Genomic DNA, 24,317 nt, shown 5'->3' with positions numbered 1-24,317 from the left:
TTTATTGGCACAGCAATGTGGTGCTGTTGTCTTTTAATTAGGGCAGGGGTTGGGTGGGGTGGACCTAAGTGTGGTTGGGGGAGCCAGCCTTGGCTTCAGGAGATTGGTTTTATGCCAGCTGGTGGAAACTTGAGCACTTCTAATTCTTTTCAATGTGATTACATAGTAAAGAGAAAAATGTCCAAGTGAAGCAGCTGAGAAATAATTTCCCTCAAACCATATAATAAAAAAGCTTAAGAGGCAATTTAACTTTATTTGGCTGTCATAAAGCAAGGAACATTAAGAGACATTTAAAGGATTTTAATACACTAACAGTGCCAGCTGCAATTTAGATGATCTTTACAAAATGTGTACATTATTTTTCTGTATGGAGTGTGTATGACCTAACCTATTTTGAAATAAAAAAAAGCTAATGCTTTTTAGCTTTAGATTTAGTAAATCTAGACAATGTCACTTATTAATCAACTTGCCTTTACACTAAACCACAATATTTCTTTGACACTATTAATAGCAATTGAATATTGACTTTCCCGCTATTCCTTGTTTCTGAACCTCCAATATTTGTGATATGTGTCCAAAGAATCTTCAATTCCATCTTTTCAAAAAATCCATTTCAGTCTTCCTTGCACTCCTGGTCTGGCATACTTCTGATGGTCATCTTTCTGGAATGCAGTTGGGGCTGGACAGCCTCATGGAAACATTCCCGCCATCTCAGCTTCATTTCCATCCTGTGTGTATTCAGCTTTCTCATATGTCATTGCCACATGCCAAATGCTTCTTGTTCTTAGCTGACAAACATATCTCCCCAGGACCATGGCATCTAATGCTTCACTGTATTAACTTTTTTATTCTAGGAGACCTGTATAGGCTGATTAACCTTCTAGGTTAACCATGAAAAAAATTGTGAGAATAATGTACTTTGTCTCCAATATGTTTAGAATGTCCTGCACATCTCTGCTAGTTTCTCTGAAGCATTTAGTGTGATTTTGGGGGGCTATCTCTATACCTCTCAGACACATTGTTCATCTTAATCTTGCCAGACCTCCTTTTCTTCCTGGACACATCACTAGATTACATTTACTAGCCTACTTGCTGTTAAGTATGGCCACTTAATTGAGTTTTGGCCATTAGAATTTGGGTGTAAGGAATCTGACCACTTCCTACAGTAGCCTCTTTGACCACTGGAGTGATCCTTTAAACCAGTTTTCTTTCTCATCTGGAGGGTAATTCTGAGTACACACACACACACACACACACACACACACCCCATCCCAAGGAAACTGTCACAACTGGGAGAAAGTTACTGGTATCTACGGGGTGAAGGCAGGGTAGCAACTACACACCTTACAATGCACAGAACAGGAAATAAAGAATGACCCAGCACAAAATACCACTAAGACTCTATTAGCCAGGATTCTCCATAGAAAGAGCACAAAGGATATGGGTAAATAGATGTATATAAAAGATTTATTATTGGAATTGGCTCACGTGGTTATATATACTGAGAAGTCTTACATACTCCATCTGCAAAATGGAGACCCAGGAAATGCTGGTGATACAATTCAGCTCAGATCTGAAAACTCAAGAACCAGGGAAGCTGCTGAAGGACTTGAGAATGGGAGAGGCAGGTGGCACGGCAGGAGAAGATGGATGTCCTAGCTCAAGTAAAGACAGACTTAAAAAAAAGAAAGAGAGAAAGCATTACTCCTCCATAGTGCTGTTCTTTTGGGGCCCTCGAAGGATTGGATCACAGCCACCTATGCTGGTGAAGGTGGAATTTCTTTACTCAGTCTACCAGTTCAAATTCTAATCTTTTCAGAAACATCCTCACTGACACACCCATAATTTTACCAGCTATTTGGGAAACCCTTAACCCAGACAAATTAACTATAAAATTAGTCATCACAAATACTAACGATGAGCAATGCTACTTTGAGCTCCTTCTTACTATGTCCCCTCCTAGATGTAGAATGTCTAAGAGTTGATTGAGCTACTTGCTGGAAAGAGACTGGAACTCTCAGTCCTGCACAGTGTTTTTCACTGAACATCTGGCTGACTTGAGCAAAGAAGTCTTTTATTGTGTTAAGTCACTGAGATTTGAATGCTGTGTATAAATCCATTAAAAAAAAAACCTTTGACTAATACAAGCTCAAATCTTGGGTAAATTATTTAATCTCTTATCTTAATTTCCCCATCTATTAAATGAAAATGATAATAGCACCTACCTCATAAAGTTTTGTGAGGCTTGAATGTTCTGATACTTATTTTCACTGGGCTACTCCATGTGGGATACTTCCTGAGTGTCTCTATATGTTCTGATTTAATTCCTATGAACTACTTTTGCTATTGTCTTTATAAAGAAATTGATCCCTGGTTGAAGTTTCTCAGCTGGTTTGGTATAAGGCAGAGATTTGAATCGATCTTAACTACAAAATCAATGCCTTTTCTACTGTTCTATTAAGAAGAATGGTTTTTGGCACTGCTCTTTTCCAAGAGCCATTTGTATTATGGACTCAGTCAGAATCGTAACCAAAATAGGAGGCTAAATGTGAAGACTTCTGTAAGTTATAAGTCATTTCTCAACAGTGCTGCCCATCACAAAGAATGGTCCTACCCAAAGTATCATTAATACTCTGTTCATCAGAGTTCTCCTCCATAGAAACAGAGCCTATAGGATATGAATAGATAAATCTACAGAAGGGGAGATTTATTATGGGAATTATGATGACGGAAATGGTCTATATCTGTGCTGGCTAATACAGTAGCCAGTAGCCACTTGTAGCTCCTTGTGACTTAAAATATGGCTAATGCAAATTTGGTTTTAATTCAGTTAAATAGCCACATGTAGCTGGTTCTTGCTGCACTGAACAGTGTGGCTCTAAAATACAAATTCCACGAGATCAGACAGTTCTGATTATTCATTGTTGTATACTCAGTGCTCACAATGGTTTCTGAAACATGGGAGCTGTTCAACTGATATATGGTGAATAAAATTTGATCTACAGGGAAGATTGTTTTTAGGGGAGATATGTATCCATATAATGTAATAAAATCAAAATTAGAATGCATGTTCTATTAAACTGTAATTTTTTGCCCCTCATCCTTATTTAGGGTAGCTAAATAAGACTCTGTTCCCCTTGAATTAACTTCTGCCTTGTGTATGAGCCCCTCCTTCCCATGGACCAGGCCTGATGTAGGTACCACTGAATTGTTTCTTTCCCCTGTGGTACCTTGACACTGCTGAGAGAATGGAAAAGGCTCTCAACATTAATCCAAAGAAACACTGAAAACATGCTGATCATTTCCTAGCCATAAACCTTCCTGATCTATCCTAAGAAATGTCTCTGAAGTTAGAGACCAATGGAAATCAGGACTGTGTTCATTGTCTATGCTTACATATAGGAGTCAGGTATGAAGCAGAGGAGCTTTGTAACCTAGGGGCATGGTGAAGTCATACAGAAATCTCAGAAACTTGTGCTAATGTAAGAAAATAATGGAGATATTGGAGGACCTTAATGTAGCCAATTCATGCAGAGGGCATGTACATGTTCCTTTTTGAGTGTGTGACTTTGCTTCTAACTTGCCATTGGGTATACTGTGGAAGATTGTGGCTTTGTGCCTCAAGGATGATTAGCAATGCATGCTGACTCCCAGATAAAAATGTCGACTATAAGTGGACTTCTTTAAGGAGTGGTCCATCACCTCCCATCTAGCAAGCGAAATCCAGAGCTAAGAAGATGAGCTCAGCAACTTGGTTCTGTAGAAAGCATGAAGGACAAGCAGTGGTCCTTGAGGACAGAAGGGAAATGATGAAGCTGCATCTACTCTTTATCAGGCTCTCAGCCTGCTATTTCTATTGCTCTGTGCTTCCCCTGCTACCTTCAGCCTCAGTATAAACCATGAGCTCCTGGGGGTCTCACTGCTGCACTTACCCATGGTGCCAAGAGTTTCTTTCCTTTTTAAGACTGTATTTTTTTAATGATGGCAGTTTTTGTCCTAGTCTCATTCTTTTCTTCCTTGGCAATTCTTCTCAAGAATTCTGAAGTCAAAGTCTGTATTCATCTAAAGAAATGTGGTAGGGCACTTGTACCCTATTCCAGTTCCTGATAACAGACCCTCCCTATGTCTCCAAATCCACCTGGAAACTTTAGAAAGCCAGAGATCCCCCTACACAGCTCCTCTTACATTGCTGAAGATAATGTTTTCCGGTTCCATCCATTTACTTGCAAATGAGAAAATTTCTCTCTTCTTTGTGGCTAAATAAAATTCCTACACAGCTTGGGATTCACTGGTCTAACCTGCAACCAAGTTGAGATCACTTATGTAGACTCATTAATAAATATAAATGCACAACCTGGAGCCACCCAACATGTAAAAACACCAACATCATGGGGGATGTAAATATGGACTAGCCAAACCCTGAGTAAACAATTAACTTTAGAATCTGTAGAATAAGAGCTTTAAAACATATATACAGGCAAACTCTGCATAATGATGCTTCTGTCAACAATTAACTGCATATCTGTTGGTAGTCTGTAAGATTATGTCTCCTAGTGAAGTGATGTCACAGCTGTCTTAGCTTGTGTAAGTCCACTCCATGATGTTTACAGAACAAAATTACCTCAAGATACATTTCTCAGAATGCATCCCCACCAACAATCAGAGCACAACACTATCTTTCTATGTATCTACCATCTATCTATATTTAGAATCTTTTGAGAATTTTGGGAGTCTATCATGTCTATGAAGTAAGAGAGACTGCTATAAATAAGAGAACACACATATATCATTTAGGATCCACGAAAGCTTTCCTTTCCCATTTCCTTTGTTCTAGAAATTTTCAATTTTAGCACATTTTAGCTTAAATAATTCTGTGCATTGCATGTGTATGTATCTGTCAAACCTGTAACCCCAGCTTCTGGAGGTAGAGATAGGGAGGATCACAGTTTGAGGCAAGCCCAGACAAAGTTAATGAGACCCCCAACTCAACAAACAAGCTGGGCATGGTTAAGCATGCTGTAATTGCAGCTATGTGGAAAGTGTTAGTAGAAGGATCACTGTTAGGAGGCAAGACACAGACAAAAATTGCAAGACCCTATCCAAAAAATAAACTAGAAAAGGACTGGGGGCCTTTTTTGGTAGACACCTGCAAGTGCAAGACTCTGGGTTCAAACCCCAGTACCATAAAAAAACAAAAAGGAAGTGTCTCTGGCTTCTACCTACTGTATGCTAGTGGTATAGCCCTTTCCCATTTGTGACAGCTTAAAGTGTGGAGAGAGTCCCAGGGAGAAGATCTAATACAATTTCTCACCAGAAAATCCTACTATGGGTGATCTTGCTAACCGACATCTTGGAAAGCCTGGTTTTGTTTTAAGTTATACTTCTAGGCTACATAGTTTCTAAAGAGAGACGTAAAGATGCTTTCTAATAATGACAGCAATCACCAACATGTGGTGACTGCTTAGCCAGCATATGTCAGAAACTGAGCTAGTATTATGACTAGTTTGTCTCATTTAATACTTAGAACAGCAATGAACCAACCAACTGGATATTTCTTTTTTTTTTTTAATATGAGTTAAAGATTTTATTTCATGCATTAACTAGAGAATCAGCAAGATTTTGTGAGTTTAGGGGAGAATTTAAAGTATAACACTTACATAGATGAAGAATGCTAAAATTTGCCAGGAACTGGAGGCTTACTCCTGTAATCCTAGCTACTCAGGAGGCAGAGATCAGGAGGATCACAGTTTAAAGCCAGTCTGAGCAAATAGTTTGCAAGATCCTGTCTCGAAAAAAAACCCATCACAAAAAAGGACTGGTGGAGTGGATCAAGGTATAGGCCCTGAGTTCAAGCCCCAGTACTGCAAAAAAAAAAGCTAAAATTTGATGGAGGGGGGTGACTCTAGCTAAGATATATTGTAAGCACCTTTGTAAATGTCACCATGTACCCCCAGTACAATAATATGTTAATAAAAATTTGAAAAGAGATTGCTTCCCACTGGGTATTTCTATTGGCATTTTACACAGGAGGAAATAGGCACAGAGCTGGTAAGAAATTTGTCTAAGGTCAGGCAACTAGTAATAGAACTTCAGTAATGAGGCCAAGAAATTTCCAGTTCTGGCCCTAGTTTCTTCTACCCATTAAGGAACATAATGGAGCTGTGATATGTATCATGCATTGATACAATTAGTTGTAGTTGTGCTAGTGGCTGAAAGGCCCTTCTGTGCTCCTGCTTTGAACCCTAGCTTCAGATTTAACTTCTTTTTGAGGTTTTTTTGTGGCCTCAGCATCTGGTCTATATTTTATGTGCCTAAATTAGTCACTTGCCTTTCCTGCTCAGCCCACTTTTGAGACCTTTGTGTCCTGGGGTTTTCCTGTGTCATGTATGACCTCTAGATCCAGCTTGGTCCACATTCCTAGTTTTGGTGCCTGTCTCCCTGGACTGTGTACTGCAAGTCTGCAGCTGATTTTCAAAGAAGAAAGGGAAGGCTTAAGTAGTGCTTACCAAGAGCTGAAGAAAGAACAGATGCAGAATTAGCCACAAAACGGAAGCCCAAAAAAAACCACTGATGTAGTCACAACAAAGATTGTACAGTGGGGTGTGAAGAGAAGCCGAGGGTCTTTTTCCTCTGGCATCTATGTGGTTGTCAGCTCTCAGTGCTGGTGTAGTAGTGAAACCACCATCGGTCAGAGCATGTGAAAGACTGAGGAGTCAATGCTGAAGGAATTCTTTGAAACATGGTGAGTTGCTGTGCCCAAAGAGTAAACTGCTCATCTATTGTGGGCAGGAGTTTGAAAAGCTGCAGAAATACATGTTGGTAAAACAAGTGTGGGCTTCTTGTGGGTTTGAAAGCTACCAGGAATAACTACTTCTCTCTTTTTGTATTAGATCTCTTGCCTGTATCAACATGCAATTTAACTCGTAAAAAAATACAACTATTTGAGGTGGGCCTGCAGGATTGAATATGTACCTCTGTATGACACTTCTTCCTCCTGCATACAATGGTATGCTGGTGAGCTGAGGGCTTTGAAACAGAAGGCTAAGAATATTCTCTTTGATGGAACATGTCTGGTAAGAAGATAACAGAACACAGCATATCAAAATGCTTGTTGCAGTTGGGAGATATTAGGACTAACAACTGAGAAGTTAGTAATCAACACTCTGCTTGCACCCACAGGCCTATGTACAGACTTACTATTTTATTTAATTGGAGCACAAACCTAATTTGTTTAGTTAGTGATACATTTTTAATGAAATGAGGGGAAAGAACTTTGGTTTCATTGATGTTTATGGCAGAACTGGGGCTTGAACTCTGGACCTCATGCTTGCTAAGCAGGTGCTCTACCACTTGAGCTATGCCTCCAGCCCTCACTGATGTTTTAAAATAGATTGTTGCCTCAAGTCCCCAGAAGCAATACAGAGCTTCAGAGCCCTCTGTTCCCATCAGACCTGTTATGGAAGGAAATCCTGGAGGTAGAGGGAGAAGGGACTCAGAGGGTACAATAAATACCCAAGTGTCTGGTTATTGAGCATGAACTGTTACAGTTTACCTGGAATTAGTCACAGGACAGTTCTTGGCAAAACTGGAAAGAAGCTTTTATGTTTCAGCTTTGGTGGGGTCAGCTTACTGTAATTCCCTGCATGTAGCTAGCCCTTAGAGAACGAAGCATGCAAAATTCCCTTGTCCTGGTCTTGCTCCCTTACCTTAATCTCCCCCCATCTTGGTTCCTAGCTGTGGCCTTCCCAAATGTCTGGCACTCTGGGCTTCATTTTCCAGATGAGTTCTTGCTTTTGGCACTAGTCTTGACCTGTTGCCATATCCAACTTCACCTGTTCACACTACTCTTTCCTCTGGCTCCAGAAAGTTCTCTTGTGATGGAACAAGCTGGCATCAAAGGTCAGGAACTTATGGGTAGGTGAAGCAGGGAAAAACTCAACTTTATTCACTCAACAAATATTTCTTGAGTTTTTAACCTTGTGCCTGGTGCTAGAACATAGTGGTGAATAAGGTGGTCACTAGGTAAGCTTAAGGAACCTCAAACATAGTCACACATGCACATTGGCTCCACCTAATAGCACAGATAGGGAACTCTACTGCCAAGGGAAAGATACATCTCACTACAGAAAAGACCTGGGTCATTGCTTTCAAAGACACTTTATTTATTTCAAAGACATTTTATTGGCCAGGTCTGCAAAAATAAGCATGGTCTGTCTCAGACAGTACCCTTGTAATTCAGCTATTGTAAACTCCAAAGCCCTACAAGTTTTGTTTGGATTGTGGCTCAGCAGTAGTAAAGCAGCTACAGACCCCTAGGCAGACAACTCTGTCTGGTTGGCAGGGTGAAGCTGCCCTTCGCTGGGACAATTCTAACATTGTTTGAACCAACAAAGCCCAGGAAGAGGATAAACAAGTCAATTTCAGACCTGTAAAATAGATGTCTTTTCTGAGCAGAGCCAAAGGTAGAAAAAGAGGGGCACTGTAGTAACAGAAACTGTTTCTAGTCTGAGAACCTTTGTTTTTTGGTTTTGTTTTTTCACACCTAATAAGGCAGGTGGAAGAATCAATCAGGTGGTAAAATGTCAAGAATTCTACAAGGAAATAAATTCTAAATCTTATCATCCTTCCATTTCTCCAAGATATTTTTAATCTTACCAACTGATTTTCCCCTTGAAGGTTAGTTTACATAATGCTTACTCTGAATTAGGTTATTAGCTTTTTGTTGTTCCTGTTTTGCTTTTAACATATATGAAGTCCTGTATTTCTCACTGCAATTCTATGAGGCAGGAAACATTTTGATTCCCACTGTACAGAAGAAGAAATGGAGGCACAGTGGATCAATAATTCACTTGAGCTTCATAGCTAAGTGGAAGTTCGTGGTAGAATTCAGGTAGTCTAGCCCTAAGAGCTTAAGATACTCCAAATGCTTTCACCAGTATAAAAGGGAGAATTTGAAGATAGCCCAAATAACAGCTATCAGTTCTTTTTTTTTTTTTTGATGTATGACTGTGTTTCATATTTGAGTGACAAAACTAACCTGCAATGCTTCAACCAGCACTAATGCTCAACAGCTCTGAAATCCAGTTTTCTATCCCTTTGCTCTTAGCACTCCCTCCCTGACCTGGCAGGTGACTCCATGTGCCAGCAAGTATCTGGGAGCTGAGTATGTTTTAAATTGTGCTGGGAGATATGGTGTTTGTTTGCTAATAGGAAGTGTCACCTTAGAATGCAACCCACAGTTAGGGTTTCAGGGTGGGGGAATCAAATAACTTTCCTTTCAGATCTATTACAGAGGCCCACACAGGGCCTCTGGTTAGACAGTATGTCATTTTCCAGCACTCAGCATGAGATTGCCAAACTTCCATTCGGATGTGACATTTTATGAAACACCAGATGTTCTCTGGTGTCTGACTAAAGTTAAGTGTAAAAACACCCGTGAATACATAGGAATAGAAAAATAATCTCCCCCAGGAATGTCTTCTCCCTGTCAGATCACTGACTAATAATTGAATTGACCAATCCAACTAGCTGGAAATGTCAAAAACTGAAGGTAATTGGCTGTGATGGAAAGAGATGTTAGCTGAACTAGCCATTCATGTATTTTATGCTTCCCAAATCCATTTTAAATGAACAGAAAAACCAATTTTATACTTCAAGACTTGTTTTCAACCTGTTTTCCTCCTAACTTAAGAGTTTTATTTCATATTCATTATTTAATACTTCACATCATAGGCTCAGGCAATCGCTACTCATGCTAAAAATCTTGGGCAAACATTAGGACCACCTGAGCCCATCATCATGCGAGGTACATGAAGAGGCTGAGAGAGAGGTAAAGGGACTTCTGCAGGTCATAGGTTGAGTGATATTGTTGTGGGCCAGTGTCTAGAGTTCTTGCCTTCACAGACCAAAGAATTGGCTCCTGAGCCAGCAGACTGACTTTTGGGATAACAAGGTCAGAACACAAAATAGGATTTAATTACACAGAAAGGAAAACCTGTCTCTAGAGACAGACAGGGGCCTGGAAAATCAGTAGCTCTCTGTCATTTATGAAAAAATTTTTTTTAATTTGGTCCTTTTTTTGGGGGAGGGGAGTTAGGAGTCAGGGGTGGAGTGGTCTTTTGACAGATCTCTACAGGAGCACAGTTCTGCAAAAGGTTACTGTTTATCTATCAGCCTTCTGGCATTTTGAGGCATCCCCAGGGGGGCATGACTTGTGAAGCTACCTGTTCCTTTACAGAATATGGGGCTCACAATGCTGTCATTAGGGTTGGGGACACTGGCTCATTTTGTCTTCTGATCCCCCAGACTCAACAGGTCCACCCTCTGAGACAAGTACCCAACTGCTGTTGGGGAAAAGGGGCAGCATCTCATCTGGCTACTTCCTGCTGTCTCAGTGGGGGCTGGGGATGTCTCCCAGGCTGTCCTCTTTTTGGGAATTCCTTGTGGAATTCCTTGTGGCATTCCTTGTGGGGTGGAAGAGGGAGGGGAGGTGCAGGGTCCTCATCTCAGGGGTTGACCTGTGTGGTCTCCAGGGGACTCTGATAGAACTGGACAGAAGGATCATCAGTCAGCAGAGGTGAGTATTCCTTGACTAAGAGCTGGAATTTGATCTGTTGTACCTGTTGAGATATGAATCTGGAGAGAACATTTATTATATAAGGCCAAAATAGGAATATTAGAAAAAGCATTAAAACAAGGCCAGCCAGAGGTAGTGCCCAAGGAGCCCAGCTCTATATGTTGTTCCAGAAGGACCACCAATTGGCTGGCTAGCTGTTGTGAGGGATTAGTGGGATCTTTAAAGGCAAACAGAGACTGTCAGGATGTAGAGAAATGTAGAAGAAAGTGTCCTTTAAGTTTAGTACAGAGTAATATTGGGCTTTTGAGGGTATTTGAGCCAATATAGTATAGGGATTGGGAACAATTGGGTGGAGGGGAATGACTGCCTTATTAATGAGTAGGAGGTCCTGAACCAACCTCCATTTATTTGGTATGGACAGCAAGAATAGGAGTGTTATAGGGGCTTGAGCATTTCACTAAAAGTTCCTGTTGTTTTAGGGAGTTAATAATGGGCAATATACTCTGTTGCCCTTTAGGCTTTCAGGTATATTGTTTTTGATGGAGGAACTGGAGGGGATCTTTTAGCTTTATTTGTACAGAAAGAGCAGTTTTTGTTTGACCGACAGTAGTACCATCAGTTCAAACTGTGAGATCTACCTGTTCTTTAATGAGGGGAAAACAGAAGTATTCCCCAGGGGGTAGGGGAGTAGAATTTGGACTATAAGTTGAGACAGTAAGTCTTGCCCCAGCAGGAGTATTGGAGTTTCAGGGACCACAAGGAAAGAGTGACAGAAGTGGAGGTTTCCCCAGGAGCAGGCCAGTGGCCGGGTGAAATAATGATTAAGAGGCTGGCCAGATATGCCCCAAATGACTATTTTATTTGTTCAAGAGAAAGGGAGGATAGAGAAGCAGGCTCCCCTGTCCAGGAGGAAAATGACCTTTTCTTTTTCTACTATTATGGTTACCCAAGGCTCCTCAACATTGATTTCAAGAAGTGGAGCCTGGACAGGAAGCTCCAGGACCCATCAATTCACAGGAGGTGGCACCCCACCTTCTGCCTGGAGAAGGGGCACTTAGACCTCCAGTGGTTACTGTTGCAGAGGGCGCAAGGTCTCAGTGGGGGCTGGGGATGTCTCCCAGGCTGTCCTCTTTTTGGGCATTCCTTGTGGAAGTGCCCCTCCTGCCCACAATGGTAGCAAACTTGGGATGGAGGGCCCCATCGGGTGGGGCACCCCCTGAGAGCTGTGATTCGGTCATGGTTATCCCTTTCTGTCTTTTTAGAGAGGTCCTGGTTATAGTACACAGACATGGCTAATTGCATTAGTGGCCCAATGACTTTTCCCCTTTGGCCACAGACTTTTGGAGTTTTCTACAGATATCTGGGGCTGACTGAGAGAACTTCTCTTACTTGTGACTCTGCGTCCACTGTGGTATGTTTTTCGATAGCATCCTTAAGACACTGTAGAAAGGCAAGGGTTTTTTTTTTAAATCAGGGCCTTGTTGTACGACAGTCACCTGGGAATAGTTTAGAGGTTTAACTTTGGGCCTTTTAGCCCTTCTATTATAAGATCAATGAAGTGGCATTGATGCCATTCATCCCCCTCATCATTTTGACCCCAAAGTGGATCTGCCAAGTGGACTGCCTGTGCCCTTGTGGGCATGGGCATATTTATTTCCTCATTTTTAGGTGTCATGGGCATTGGGTCTCATTGTATATGGAAATCATCTTCAACCTGAGTGGCCTAGGCCAGGACCTGTTGCCTCTCTAATGAGGAAAGAGTCTGGTCCAGGAGAAGCATGATATCCTTCCATGCCAATTTAAAGGTTTGGATCACAGAAATAAAGGCCTGGCTACATCAGTCTGGGGTGTCAGTATAGTTACCAAGATCCTTTTTAATCTCCCTTAGAGCTGATAACTGGAACAGGACATAGACTTGCTGTATTTCTACCACTGCCTGTTGAGGGGGAAAACATCCGTTAGGAGGTCCTGAATATTGGGGAGGCTCAGAAGATGGGGCAGAGGGTGGAGCAGTAGGGGGAGCAGTAGGGACAGAGGCCCTGTCACTGGTAAGGGGCTTTTTTGGTCCTTCTTTCCCATGTTTATCTTGTGGCTTACAAAGAACAGCCAGTGTTTGAGTATCTAGTTAGCAATTATGGAACCATTCTGGGTGGTCCTGGAGATAAAAAGAAAAGTTGTATATAGGGGAACTCAGTCCACTTTTTCTCCCTTTTACAGAAAAGGTCTAATTGGAGTATGGTATTATAATTTAAAGAGTCCTCTGAAGGCCACTTCTCTTGGTCACCCAAGGAATATTGGGACCAGGCCTCAGTACAAAGAAAAATGAGTTTTTTTTTTTTTTCTTGAAATTATTAGGGTAGACAGGCCAGTGGAGACCTCCTGGATACTGAGGCTGGAAAACTGGAGGGGGCAAGTCTCTTCTAGAAAAACTTGTCAGACTCCCCTTTCGTTAGCATCCTAACTGGTGATTGACCTGATGAGAGCAGGCATCCCTGTCTCGTGATTTCCTTCTGCCATCCGTGACCAGGACTGACGGAAATGTAGTAACTGGTCAGACTGAGCCATCTTACCTACGTAGTGAAAACCTCTAGGATTCTGTCTTTTAGCCTTAAAAGTGCCTGTAGAGTTAGAGAAGGGTACTCAGAGGGTATCCCAGGGCAATCATAGTGCCACAAAGGGACAACTAGTGTCAATATTTGAAGGAAACTTTTTTTATGATGCTGAAGGTGTAGGAAGTTTTAAATGAGAGGTCCAGAGACCATGGCAATGCCTATTTCTTTGCCTGTTCCCAGAAGATTACATTAGCACTTTTCGGTGATGGTAACTTTAGGATAAGAATTGGCTCTAAGGGCTGGGTTGGTCTGTCGGGGCCAGCTTGGCTACATTTTTGGGATTTACTGTGCCTGGCATTTACCTTGGTTTCCCCACTCTGAGTCTATAAGCAGCTTTCTGTTAGCTCTGTAAAGTTGTAAGCCTCCAGCTAGCTCTGCCATGTTTCCTGTAACTGTGACTACAGTTACAGGAGGGGAAAACTCTGTAAGTATTTAACTCAGCTCTGGATACAGATTGGGGCTCAGGACTTTGAGAAATTATTTCCCCTCAGTCCTCTAGTGTAATAAACTCCCTGCTCCCTGTAAAAATGGTTTCGGTGACTTTCTTTCCCTCACTGTTTTTTGCAACAGGTCAGTCTCAGGCATGAAGTGGGGCTGGGTGCACATCATGGCCGCCCTCCCCCATACCCGGGATGACCGACCCCCTCTGCCAAGGCCTGCCCCTGCAGCCTGCCACTCCTCCATCCATGCACATGTGTGCACATTTGTTTGTTTCCCCTCTCATCCCTTTTTGGGGGAGTGGGGAAAACAGTTTGTCACTGTTGCAGGCCAGCAGTAGTGGCAACTCTATACATGAGCTAGGCCCTTCCCATGGATTGTCCTAGCTACGGCAGGCAGCGCTACTGTGCCAGGGAACCCGGTGCCCCTGTGCGTGCTAGTGCTTCCCCTCCTCCCCTCTTGAGGGGTGGGGTCAGGGTGCATGTGTGGCATGGAGGCCAGTGTTAGTTCTCATCCTCACTGAGTCTGCTCCCCAGGCCATGGTTCCAGGCAGTGCTTTTGCCTCATCTGCTGCCCAGCAGCTGACTCAGCACTGGTGTGGATCAACCTGCATGACAAACTAGGTGTGGGAGTAACAAGATGGTGCAGGAGTAATTTAAGAAAGTTATAAGAAACTATGGTAGGAGTTGCCCATGAGAGGCTAGGGTCCCAGTAAACCTAGGGAAGGAGTGGAGGACAGAGACAACTTAGGAAGCGGTGAGAGGACTGAGAGAGCATCTGCTCCCAAAGGTCTGGGAAGAATGTTGGCTACCTCTGGCAAGGACAGAAGGGGTAACCTGACATCCTAGGTGAGGAAGGAGGAGCAGAGCCTAAGATATTACAAACACTCGAGGGATTAACGATTAGGTGTACTTTCAGGTGACTCTCATGAAGTGATACTAGAACACTGTCAGTCACACAAAATCTCCATTTCAAACTCTTAGAAGTTTTGGAAAATGGAATACATGAGGCAGAGAAGTCAGGATTAATGATTTTCAAAGGAGTTTTTACATTTTCTTTTTATTATTTTGATTCTGAACTCTTACTTCAGTCACTGCCTCTGACAGAAGGGGGTATTAACAGGTGGAAGAAGAAGAAGAATGCCAGGTGCCAAAACCAAACACGCCTTCTCCAACCTAGCATAAGGCATACCCAAATCAACTCTGGGCTTGGTCTTGACTTGCAGGAAGGGAGCAGAGAGCACTCCCACAGCCAGAATCACTGTTAGGCTAAAGTTGTCTAGGAGCTGTTGGTCCAATACCCTGTCAGGAACGTCCCTCAGGAAGACAGAAACAGAAAAAAAGACAAGGGGAGCAGAGCAGCACAGTCTGCTTTTGGCTACACCTCAGCAGGAAGTTCCCCCAGAAGGAGTATTGAGCAGGGTGCTGGAAGTTCAAGGTCGCACCGTAGGCAAACTCCTGCCGGTTTGGTGCTCAGTTGTACCAACTTTGGTCCAGAAGAGGTGTCCCTTCATGGGCGCCAGAAATGTGTGGGCCGGTGTCAAGAGTTCTTGCCTTCATAGGCCAAAGGATTGACTCATGAAGCAGCGAATTAACTCATGAGGCAGCAGATTGACCCATGGGATGACAAGGTCGGAACACAAAGTAGGATTTATTAGAGAGAAAGAAAAAGTTGACCCTAGAGACAGAAAGGGAGCCTGGAAAATCAGTAGCTCTCTGTTGTTTATAAAGAGGGGGAGTTATTTGGTCCTTTTTGTTGGGGAGGGGAGTTATGAGTAGGGTGGAGTGGTCTTTTGACAGATCTCTGCAGGAACATATACACAGTTCTGCAAAAGCCTCCTATTTATAGGTCTTGTGGTATTTTGAGGCATCCCCAGGGAGTATGTGAAGCCACATGTCCCTTTACAAGATATGGGGCTCTCATGGGGGATGGGGGAACTGGCTCATTTTGTCTTCTAATCCCCAGACCCATCAAGATGGTGAGAGGTGGTGCCTTACAGCTCTCTTAGTCACTAGAGAGCCTCTTTCAACCAAAACTGGTGCTGGGACAGAGACAGAGGAAAGCAGTAGCTGTTTGACACTGGCTTTTCCCCTTCTTCAGCTCTTCACCTGTTTCAAACATCAGGTGCCATGTTGATGACTCTGGAAGCAAAGGATGAGATGGGGTGGTGCGTGGGTGGCGCAGGTGACACATGGGCAGCCTGTGGGTCTGTTCAATGTGAGTGGCTGTCTCCAGGTGCCATCTGGCTTCTGTGGCTTTCAATATTTTACTGCAGGTCATTTAGCCATTGAGAGTTCTGCACACATCCTCTTTCAAGGACAAAACATAGTTCTGGACTATGATAAAGTCTTCATAGACTTGGTAACAAACAAACTGGATGCTTTTTTCCTTGACCATTTCTTTTTTTCCTAATAGGTTGATTTTACTCACAAGCAGTTTAGGTGTCTTGGTGGCATCTATAATGGCCTATATTGGGAAATTATGTTATCCTATGTACAATATAGGCACAATAGGTATGCATTTAGGTATATATGAGAAGCCCATGTGAGAAGCTCTGGGTTCCAAGGTTTGGCACATTTAATATGAACTTAATTCTCCTCTATAACCTCCAAACATGGTTTCCCAAGTGAAAGTTTCTTTTCTTATCTCTGGTAAAGTAATTCTAGTATGCCTGGGGATGGGTGTTCAAAAAATTTGAAACAAAAAAAAAATACCCATAACACACTCCAGGATTTCCAGATGGGAATCCATGAAGAATATCATAGACTGGTGATACATTTAAGGACATTTGACTCCTAGTTTATCCTGCTGCCTCTATTATTCTGCTAGTATGTGCCTGAGCATGTTGAATTATTTAGGGATACAGGTGGCCTCATCTGGCAAAACAGTCCGCCTTTTGATTTGAAAGGTTATGAAATACACATTTCACCAAGCTCTCATTCTGTCCATCATCGTGAAATAGACAATATGTGCCTTTGGTTCCTGATTCCAGCTCTGTGCTTCTCTCAGAGTCCACATTTCTCTCTTGCTGGGCATCCAGATTACCAAAAATCTGTTTCTAACTGAGATCATCAATCTGTCTTCTTCCTAGGACTTTTGTTTTGGACCACTGTTTGCTAATTCTTATTTTTCTGCCAGCTCTCCCAACTATCAAATTCTGTCTAAAAATCCTGAGAAATAAGTAACTCCCCTTGACAGTGTTATTTAATGGGTTGGCCTTAAACAGAAAACAAGAAGGTAAAAAAGTTCCTGTCTGGGAGTTTGTACCAGTGAGAGGGAGGATGATATAAGGGAAGGATGTAGGAGGGTGAATGTAGCAGAAATAATATGTACTTGTTTATGAAAATGAAAAAATGAGACATGTTGAAACTCTTCCAGGAATGAGGGGAGGGGGGATAAAGGAGAATGGTGGAAGGGGTAAATATGACTATTACATATTGGAAGAACTTTTGTAAATGTTATCAGGTACTCTCAGTACAACAATAATATGGTAATAAAAAAGAATAATGGGCTGGCCTTTCCAGGAATACTTATGTTTAGAGGATAATACCTGGAGATGGATGACTTTAACCATTGAATTTTCAATCGTGGAACTTTAAACACTGAGACAGGGAATAAACATCTAGAGAGGCAGAAATATCTTTCTAGACTTTTTCTAACACTTAAAGCAGTAAATGTTTAACACATATGGTAAACAGGGTGGAACAGTGTTTCTTGCAGAAAGGAAAGGTGCAGAGAGAATCATGGAAAAGTGTCATTTCTCTCTTGAAGACAAATAGATTGGAAACCAGAACTGGTTCTCAGGTGAAACAGTTTCACTCTACAATTCATGCGATTGAAACTTAAAGACAGTTTCCCTCTACAGTCCTATGATCATTCTTAAAGTAGTATTTGAGAGAGAATCGCTAAGAACAGAATAAGATTTGCACCCACTAATGGTGTAAAAGAAAAGAAAAAGAATGACTGGTTAATAATTTCAAAACTTTCTGAGTAATAGACTCATTGAAACATTGATAATATGAATCCCAAGTTGTTAATAAAATAAATTGCATTTAGTATTACATTGTCTTCACTAATATGTTTAACTTCCTCATGACAGGTTAAGAAAAGGGGTATCTAACGGGAGAGTAAACATTTGTTTTAAAATAAAATAGAAAGTAGATGATCCACAGAGATGTATGTGAGAAAACTACTTCAGAACTTTGCTTACAGTCTTCTTTTAAATTCCAAAGTGCTTTTAAAGAATCTGAAAGAAAAAAATGCCTAGCTCTGGCAGAAGCAAAGGGCTAAAGCAGTTTTAATAAAAGAAACTAAATGTGACAGCAAAAAAAAGGAAAGAAGAAACACTTTTGCAATCATAAGTGTAATTTAGATCCATATCATTTTTTTATCTTTTTAGCCAATCATAGAAAAAAAAAAACTGTCATCAGAGATTATTCTCCAAGGCTAACTAGAGTCACTTAGAGATCAAGATGTCTATCTTCTAGCCCACAGAGGAAAAAAAAATGCTGAATCTAGGAAAGAAGTTAGGATGACTTTTATTTTATGTCTCAGAGTTAACACCACATGTAGAATGTATTAAGTGGTCATTACCACAGTGGAATTTGGTGATAAACAGTAGTCCACACGTAGGTACAGAAATTTGTAATTTTTAAAATCTGGTTCCAGTTTATACAGTTCTTTCTTGTACATGTTTTGTAACCAGATGTTAATTCCTTTTAATTGACTTTTAATATAAAGTTAAACTTTTCAAAGGAAGTGTTTAATTTGTGTTCTGGTTTGTTGAGCCAGGGAATTACTGTGAGCCAAACACAATCATAACTAAGGCAACCCTTTTGCCTAGTGGCAGGTGCCAAAGAAAAGCAAAGAAAGGAAAATAGGATCTTTTTATTTGTGACAAATGCCACAGAATACTCAGAAGCTGAGCTTAAATTTTTGTTTCCAGGTGGTGAAAACAGAATCTCTATGAGTTTCTTTGACCTGACCATGATTGCGCACCATGCCAAAGGAGGAATTTGCAGACTGTTCTATGCGCCAATGTTGTTCTGTTTACCTAATCTATTTCCACTCTCTTTGCACAATCAAAACTTGTGTTTCAAATTCATTGGCTTTGCTTAGGTATTTACTCAGATAAATACTCCAAAGTGGGCTTTGAATCATACTTACGTGATGATATCTGAATGTTCCATTTTATTGAATCCCTAATCTGAAGTCTGCAGAAAGTAAGAAAACAAACAAATAAAAACACACTAAAACATCCTTAGAAGTTGACAGAGGCCAGGAAATATGACTGTTGAGAATGGGGATTTTATTAAGACTTCTGAGGGCAGGGAATGCCTTATTGTTCTAATTTTAACACTTAGTGAAAAGGATGTTGGCTGAATGTCAGATAGGGAATTGAAACCTGTAATGAAAAAACAGCATCAGAAATCCAACCACATCTTCCAAGTATTGGTTTGAATTTTGCATTACAAAGTAACATAAGTATAAACATTACATCCTCATCAACCTACTGCATTCATCTGCTTGGAGTTGGAATGCCCTTCAGTTCTACCAGCCCGAGATATAAAGGTATCCTTAACATCACAGCTAAGTGATTTGTGGACATCAGCACAGCCCCCACTGGCTCCATGGACCCTCCACAAGCCCACTGAGCTTCAAAAGAAACTCCAGCTGACCCAGATAAAATGTATCAGATGCCAGAGTCAACCTGCACTAAGGGCTGACTTGCATGCTACATCAATATCAATAAATTTTAAATATTTGAAATCATGGGAAAGATATTCTCTAATTATGATGGAACAGAATTAGAAATTAATAGCAAAAAGAAATGTGAGAAAATGACAGATACGGGAAATAACACATTTCTAAGTAAGCCAATGATTCAAAAGCTAACAAAACTGACTCAAAAAGAAATAGAAAATCAAGGTATACCTATAACAATGGAAGAGATTGAATCAATAATCAAAAACTTCCTATCAAAGAAAAGCCCAAGATTATATGGCTTCACTGGTGAATTCTTTTTTTTTTTTTGTCTTATTTTTTTTTTTATTGTACTGAGTGGGGTACATTGTGGCATTTACAAAGTTCTTACAATGTATCAAATATATCATACTTGAATTCACCTCCTTCTCCACTCTTCACTGGTGAATTCTACCAGCTATACTTCCAAAACTTGTAAGAGGAAGGAATATCTCTCATTGTAAGAGGCCAGCAAAACCTTGATATTCTTAAAGAACACTATCCCTCATGTAAATAGATACAAAAATTCTGAACAAAATTTTAACAATATGAATCCAACAATATATAAAAGGGATAATATATTATGAACAAACTGTTTTTATCCCAAGAGAATAAATTTAGCTTAATACTCAAACATCAATAATGAAATTACCATATTAACAAACTAGAAAAGAAAAACAGACCATGCTGAAGTAATTGGATATCTTTATATAAGACAAAAACAAACAAAAAGAACTTTATATCTTATATCATATTAAAAGTTAACATAGACCTAAATATAAAATCAAAATTTTAAAACTTCTATGGACTGGCAGAGTGGCTCAAGTGGTAGAGCACCTGCCAAGCAAGTTTGAGATCCTGAGTTCAAACCCCAATGCCAACAAAAAAAACTTCTAGACACAAGATGACCAGCCTAGCAAATGCTGATGAGGATGTAGTAGGAATATAAAGTGACAATTAATTTGGGAAACATTTGTCAGTTTCTTTAAAAATTAAAAATATATCTATGCTATGACCTAGCCAGTTCTCTCTTAGATATTTACATAAGATAAGTGGAAATCTATGTCCACCTGAAGACTTGAACACAAATACTCTTAGCAGTTTTATTCATAGTAGTTCAAACCTGGAAACAATTTAAAAATCTATCATCAGGTGAATGGATAAATTGTGGTATATCCATACAATAGAAAAGTACTTATGCAACAATAGAGAAGAATGAGCTATTGATACATGTAGTGAATGGATGTATTAAAATATTATCCTGAGAGAGATTCCAAGATGGTGGCTAGAGGGAGGAAGCAGAAAGTGTGCCTCCTATAGTGAAATCTTGGAGAGACACTGGAGACACACTTTGCAGGCATAATCACTGAGAAGAGGCATAATTTTGACCCCTCCACACCTCCAGCCGGCGCAGAGAATCTCCACCTCACGTTAAATGGAGAAACAAGGAGGGCCCCGGGGCCGCCAGTCACCCACGCCCAGACAGCGTATGTTCTCCCTCATATGCGGACATTAGATCAAGGGCAAACACAGCAATGGGATTGGACTTTGAGCACATGATAAAAGCTTTAGCACACAAGGGAGGGGTGAGGATAGGTAAGACACCTAAAATTGGCTAGCATTTGTTGCCCTTAAGGCAGAGAAACTAAAGCAGATACCTTAAAAGCAACTGAGGCCAATAGGAAAAGGGGACCAGGAACTAGAGAAAAGGTTAGATCAAAAAGAATTAACCTAGAAGGTAACACCCACGCACAGGAAATCAATGTGAGTCAATGCCCTGTATAGCTATCCTTATCTCAACCAGCAAAAACCCTTGTTCCTTCCTATTATAGCTTATACTCTCTCTACAACAAAATTAGAAATAAGGGCAAAATAGTTTCTGCTGGGTATTGAGGGGGGGGGAGAGGGAGGGGACAGAGTGGGTGGTAAGGGAGGGGGTGGGGGCAGGGGGGAGAAATGATCCAAGCCTTGTATGCACATATGAATAATAAAATAAAACAAACAAACAAACAAACAAATAAATAAATAAATAAAATATCCTGAGTGAAAGAAGACAAACCAAAAAACTACTGCTGTATGATCCAATTTATATACAATTCTAGAAAATGCAAATTAATCCATAGTGACAGAAAGCAAATCAACATTTTACTGCTATCAGGGAGTCAGGGAGTCAAGGGAAAAGTAGAGGGCTGAGAGGATTAGTAAGGGATCTGCCATGATTGGAATGTTTGTGCCCTTCCCAAATTCATATGCTGAAATCTTAACTCCCAAAATAATGGTATTAGGAGGTGGGGCTGTGGGGAAGTTATGTGTCAATAAGTACAAGGAAGCTCATTTGTTCCTTCCAGTTTTAAGGACATGGCAAGAAGGTGAGAAGTTGCCCTGTCCCTCCCCTCCCTTCTCTTCCCATCTTTTACTGTCTTCTTGTCATACTGCTACTACTAGTAGACAATCTGGAGGCAGATTATTCTCTAGCTGTATTTTCTGTGTGTCTTTGAGTCTAGTCTGTGCCTCACTTTCTCATTTATAAAAATGAGGTTAATAATCGTACCTTGCTCATAGGATGGTCTTTAAAACACAAAAGTTAACATTTTAAAAACTCTTTAAGACAGAACCTACCCGTAGTACAAAAATCCTGTTGGTTTCCTGCTCCAGCCATGCTTGCTTCCTCAAAGCACCTGATTTTATATATATGTATATAATAATAAAGGCCTCAGGGCCTTTGCAAATGCACTTTCTCTGCCTGGTCTGGGATAACACAGACACCCCAACAATTTGTTCTTGTTTATCAGTATTTGGGTTAAATAAAAAATTCAAGAAAAAAATAAGAAGCAGACTAAAACAACAATAAAAACCAAACCAGTCAGGATGAAATGAAGAGTGTTGATTAAGCTGTTTATATATTCTGGATATTAATCCCTCCTCCAGTGAATAGCTGGCAAATATTTTTTCCCATTCTGTAGGCTGCCCCTTCATTCTGGTAATTCTTTCTTTTAATGTGCAGAGGCTTTTTAATTCAATGCAATCCCATCTGTCAGTTTTTGCTCTTATTTCTGAGCAATTAAAGTCCTATTCAGAAAGTCATTGCCTGTGACTGTATCTTCAAGTGTTTTCCCTGTTTTCATCCAGTAGTTTCACAGTTTTAGGTCTTACCTTAAGATCTTTGATCCATTTTGAATTGATTTTTGTACAGGGTGAGAAATAGGGATCTAGTTTCAGTCTTCTATATGTAGATATCAGTTTTTCCAGAATCATTTGTTGAAGAGGCTGTCTTCTCTCCAAAGTATGTTTTTGGCTCTTTTGTGGAAAATCAGATGGCAATGGCTATGTGGATTTATTTCCAGGTCTTCTATTCTATTCTATTTCTACATATCTGGTTTTTCTGCCAGTGATGAGTTGCTTTTGTTACTAGTTCCTATACTATAATTTAAAGTCAGATATTGTGATACCTCCAGCATTGTTATTTTTGTTCAGGATCATTTTGATAGTTCAGGGTCTTTTATGTTCCATATATAAAAGGATTGTTTTTTCTATTTCTGTGAAGAATGACATTGGGATTTTGATGAGTATTGTATTGAATCTATAGATTGCTTTTGGTAATATAGACGTTTTCACGATACTAATTCTGGGAAGTTTTTCCAACTTACAGAATTTTCAATTTCTTCAGTGTTTTGTAATTTTCATTGTAGAAATCTTCACCTCTTTGGTTAAGTTTATTATTAGTTATTTTAATTTTTTCAGGTTATTGTGAATGGGATTGTTTTCTTGGTTTCTTTCTCAGCCTGTCCATTATTATTAGTATAGAAAAGCATCTAATTTTTTGTATGTTGATTTTTTTATCCTGCTACTTTGCTGAAAGTGTTTATTAGGCCTAAGAGTTTTTGATGAAGTCTTAGGGTCTTCTAAGTACAGGATCATATCATCATCAGTAAATAGGGATAATTTGATGTTGTCCTTTCCTATTTGTATCCTGTTTTTTTTGGGGGGGTATACTGTGGTTTGAAGTCAGAGCCTCATGCTTGCTAGGCAGGCCCTCAACCACTCAAGCCACTTCTTTTTATTTCTTTCTCTTTCCTTATTGCTCTAGCTAAGAATTTAAGCACTCTATTGAATAAAGGTAGAGAGAGTAGACACCTTGACTAATTCCTGGCTTTGGAGGAAGTGCTTTCAGTTTTTCCCCATTTAGCATGACTTTGGCTATAAGTTTGTCATTTATATCTTTTATTATGTCAAGGTACATTCTATCTATTCCTGGTTTCTTCAGGGCTTTTATCATGAAAGAGTGTTGAATTTTGTCAATGACTTTTTCTGTATCTATTAAGATAATCATGTGATTTTTTTTGTCCCTTATTTTGTTTTTACACTGTATTACAGTTATTGATTTGCATATGTTGAACCATCCTTGCATCCTGAAATGAACAAGATTATGGTATACAGTCTTTTTAATGTATTGTTGAACTTGGTTTACACATAGTCTGTTAAGAATTTTTGCATCTATGTTCATCAAAAAAATTGGCTTATAATTTTCTTTTTTGTTGTGTCTTTATCCAGTTTTGATATCAGAGTAATACTGGCATCATAGAATGAGTTTAGTAACATTTTTTCCTTTCTGTTTTATAGAAAAGTTTGAGAAGTATTGGTGTTAGATCTTTTTCAAAAGTCTGGTGGAATTCAACATTGAATCCATGTGGTCCTGGACTTTTCTTTGTTGAGAGACTCTTTGTTAGTGCTTCAGTCTCATTGCTCATTATAGAATAATTTGAACTTCTTGGTTCAGTTTCCGATGGGTTTAGAAATTTATCCATTTCTTCTAGATTTTCCATTTTATTAAAATATAAGTTTTCAAAGTATTCTCAAATGATCCCCTGAATATCATTTGCATTTATTATGATGGTCCTTTTTTCATCCGATTTTATTAATTTGGGTCTTGTCCCTATTTTGGTTAGTTT

General features: G+C 40.1%; 1 long non-coding RNA gene across 1 annotated transcript in view; it reads left to right on the top strand.

Moving 5' to 3' along the window:
• Positions 1-6,605: 6,605 nt before the first annotated feature.
• The window catches only part of LOC141423238 (uncharacterized), a 32,972-nt gene continuing 15,260 nt past the window's right edge, over positions 6,606-24,317 (top strand). Inside the window, exon 1 of the long non-coding RNA XR_012447934.1 lies at positions 6,606-6,742. This is a non-coding gene — a long non-coding RNA (uncharacterized lncRNA). The remainder of the gene's footprint in view (positions 6,743-24,317) is intronic.

Source organism: Castor canadensis, chromosome 5 (assembly GCF_047511655.1).
Source record: "Castor canadensis chromosome 5, mCasCan1.hap1v2, whole genome shotgun sequence".
Taxonomy (NCBI): Eukaryota; Metazoa; Chordata; class Mammalia; order Rodentia; family Castoridae; genus Castor; species Castor canadensis.
This window is presented reverse-complemented; position numbering and strand designations above follow the sequence as displayed.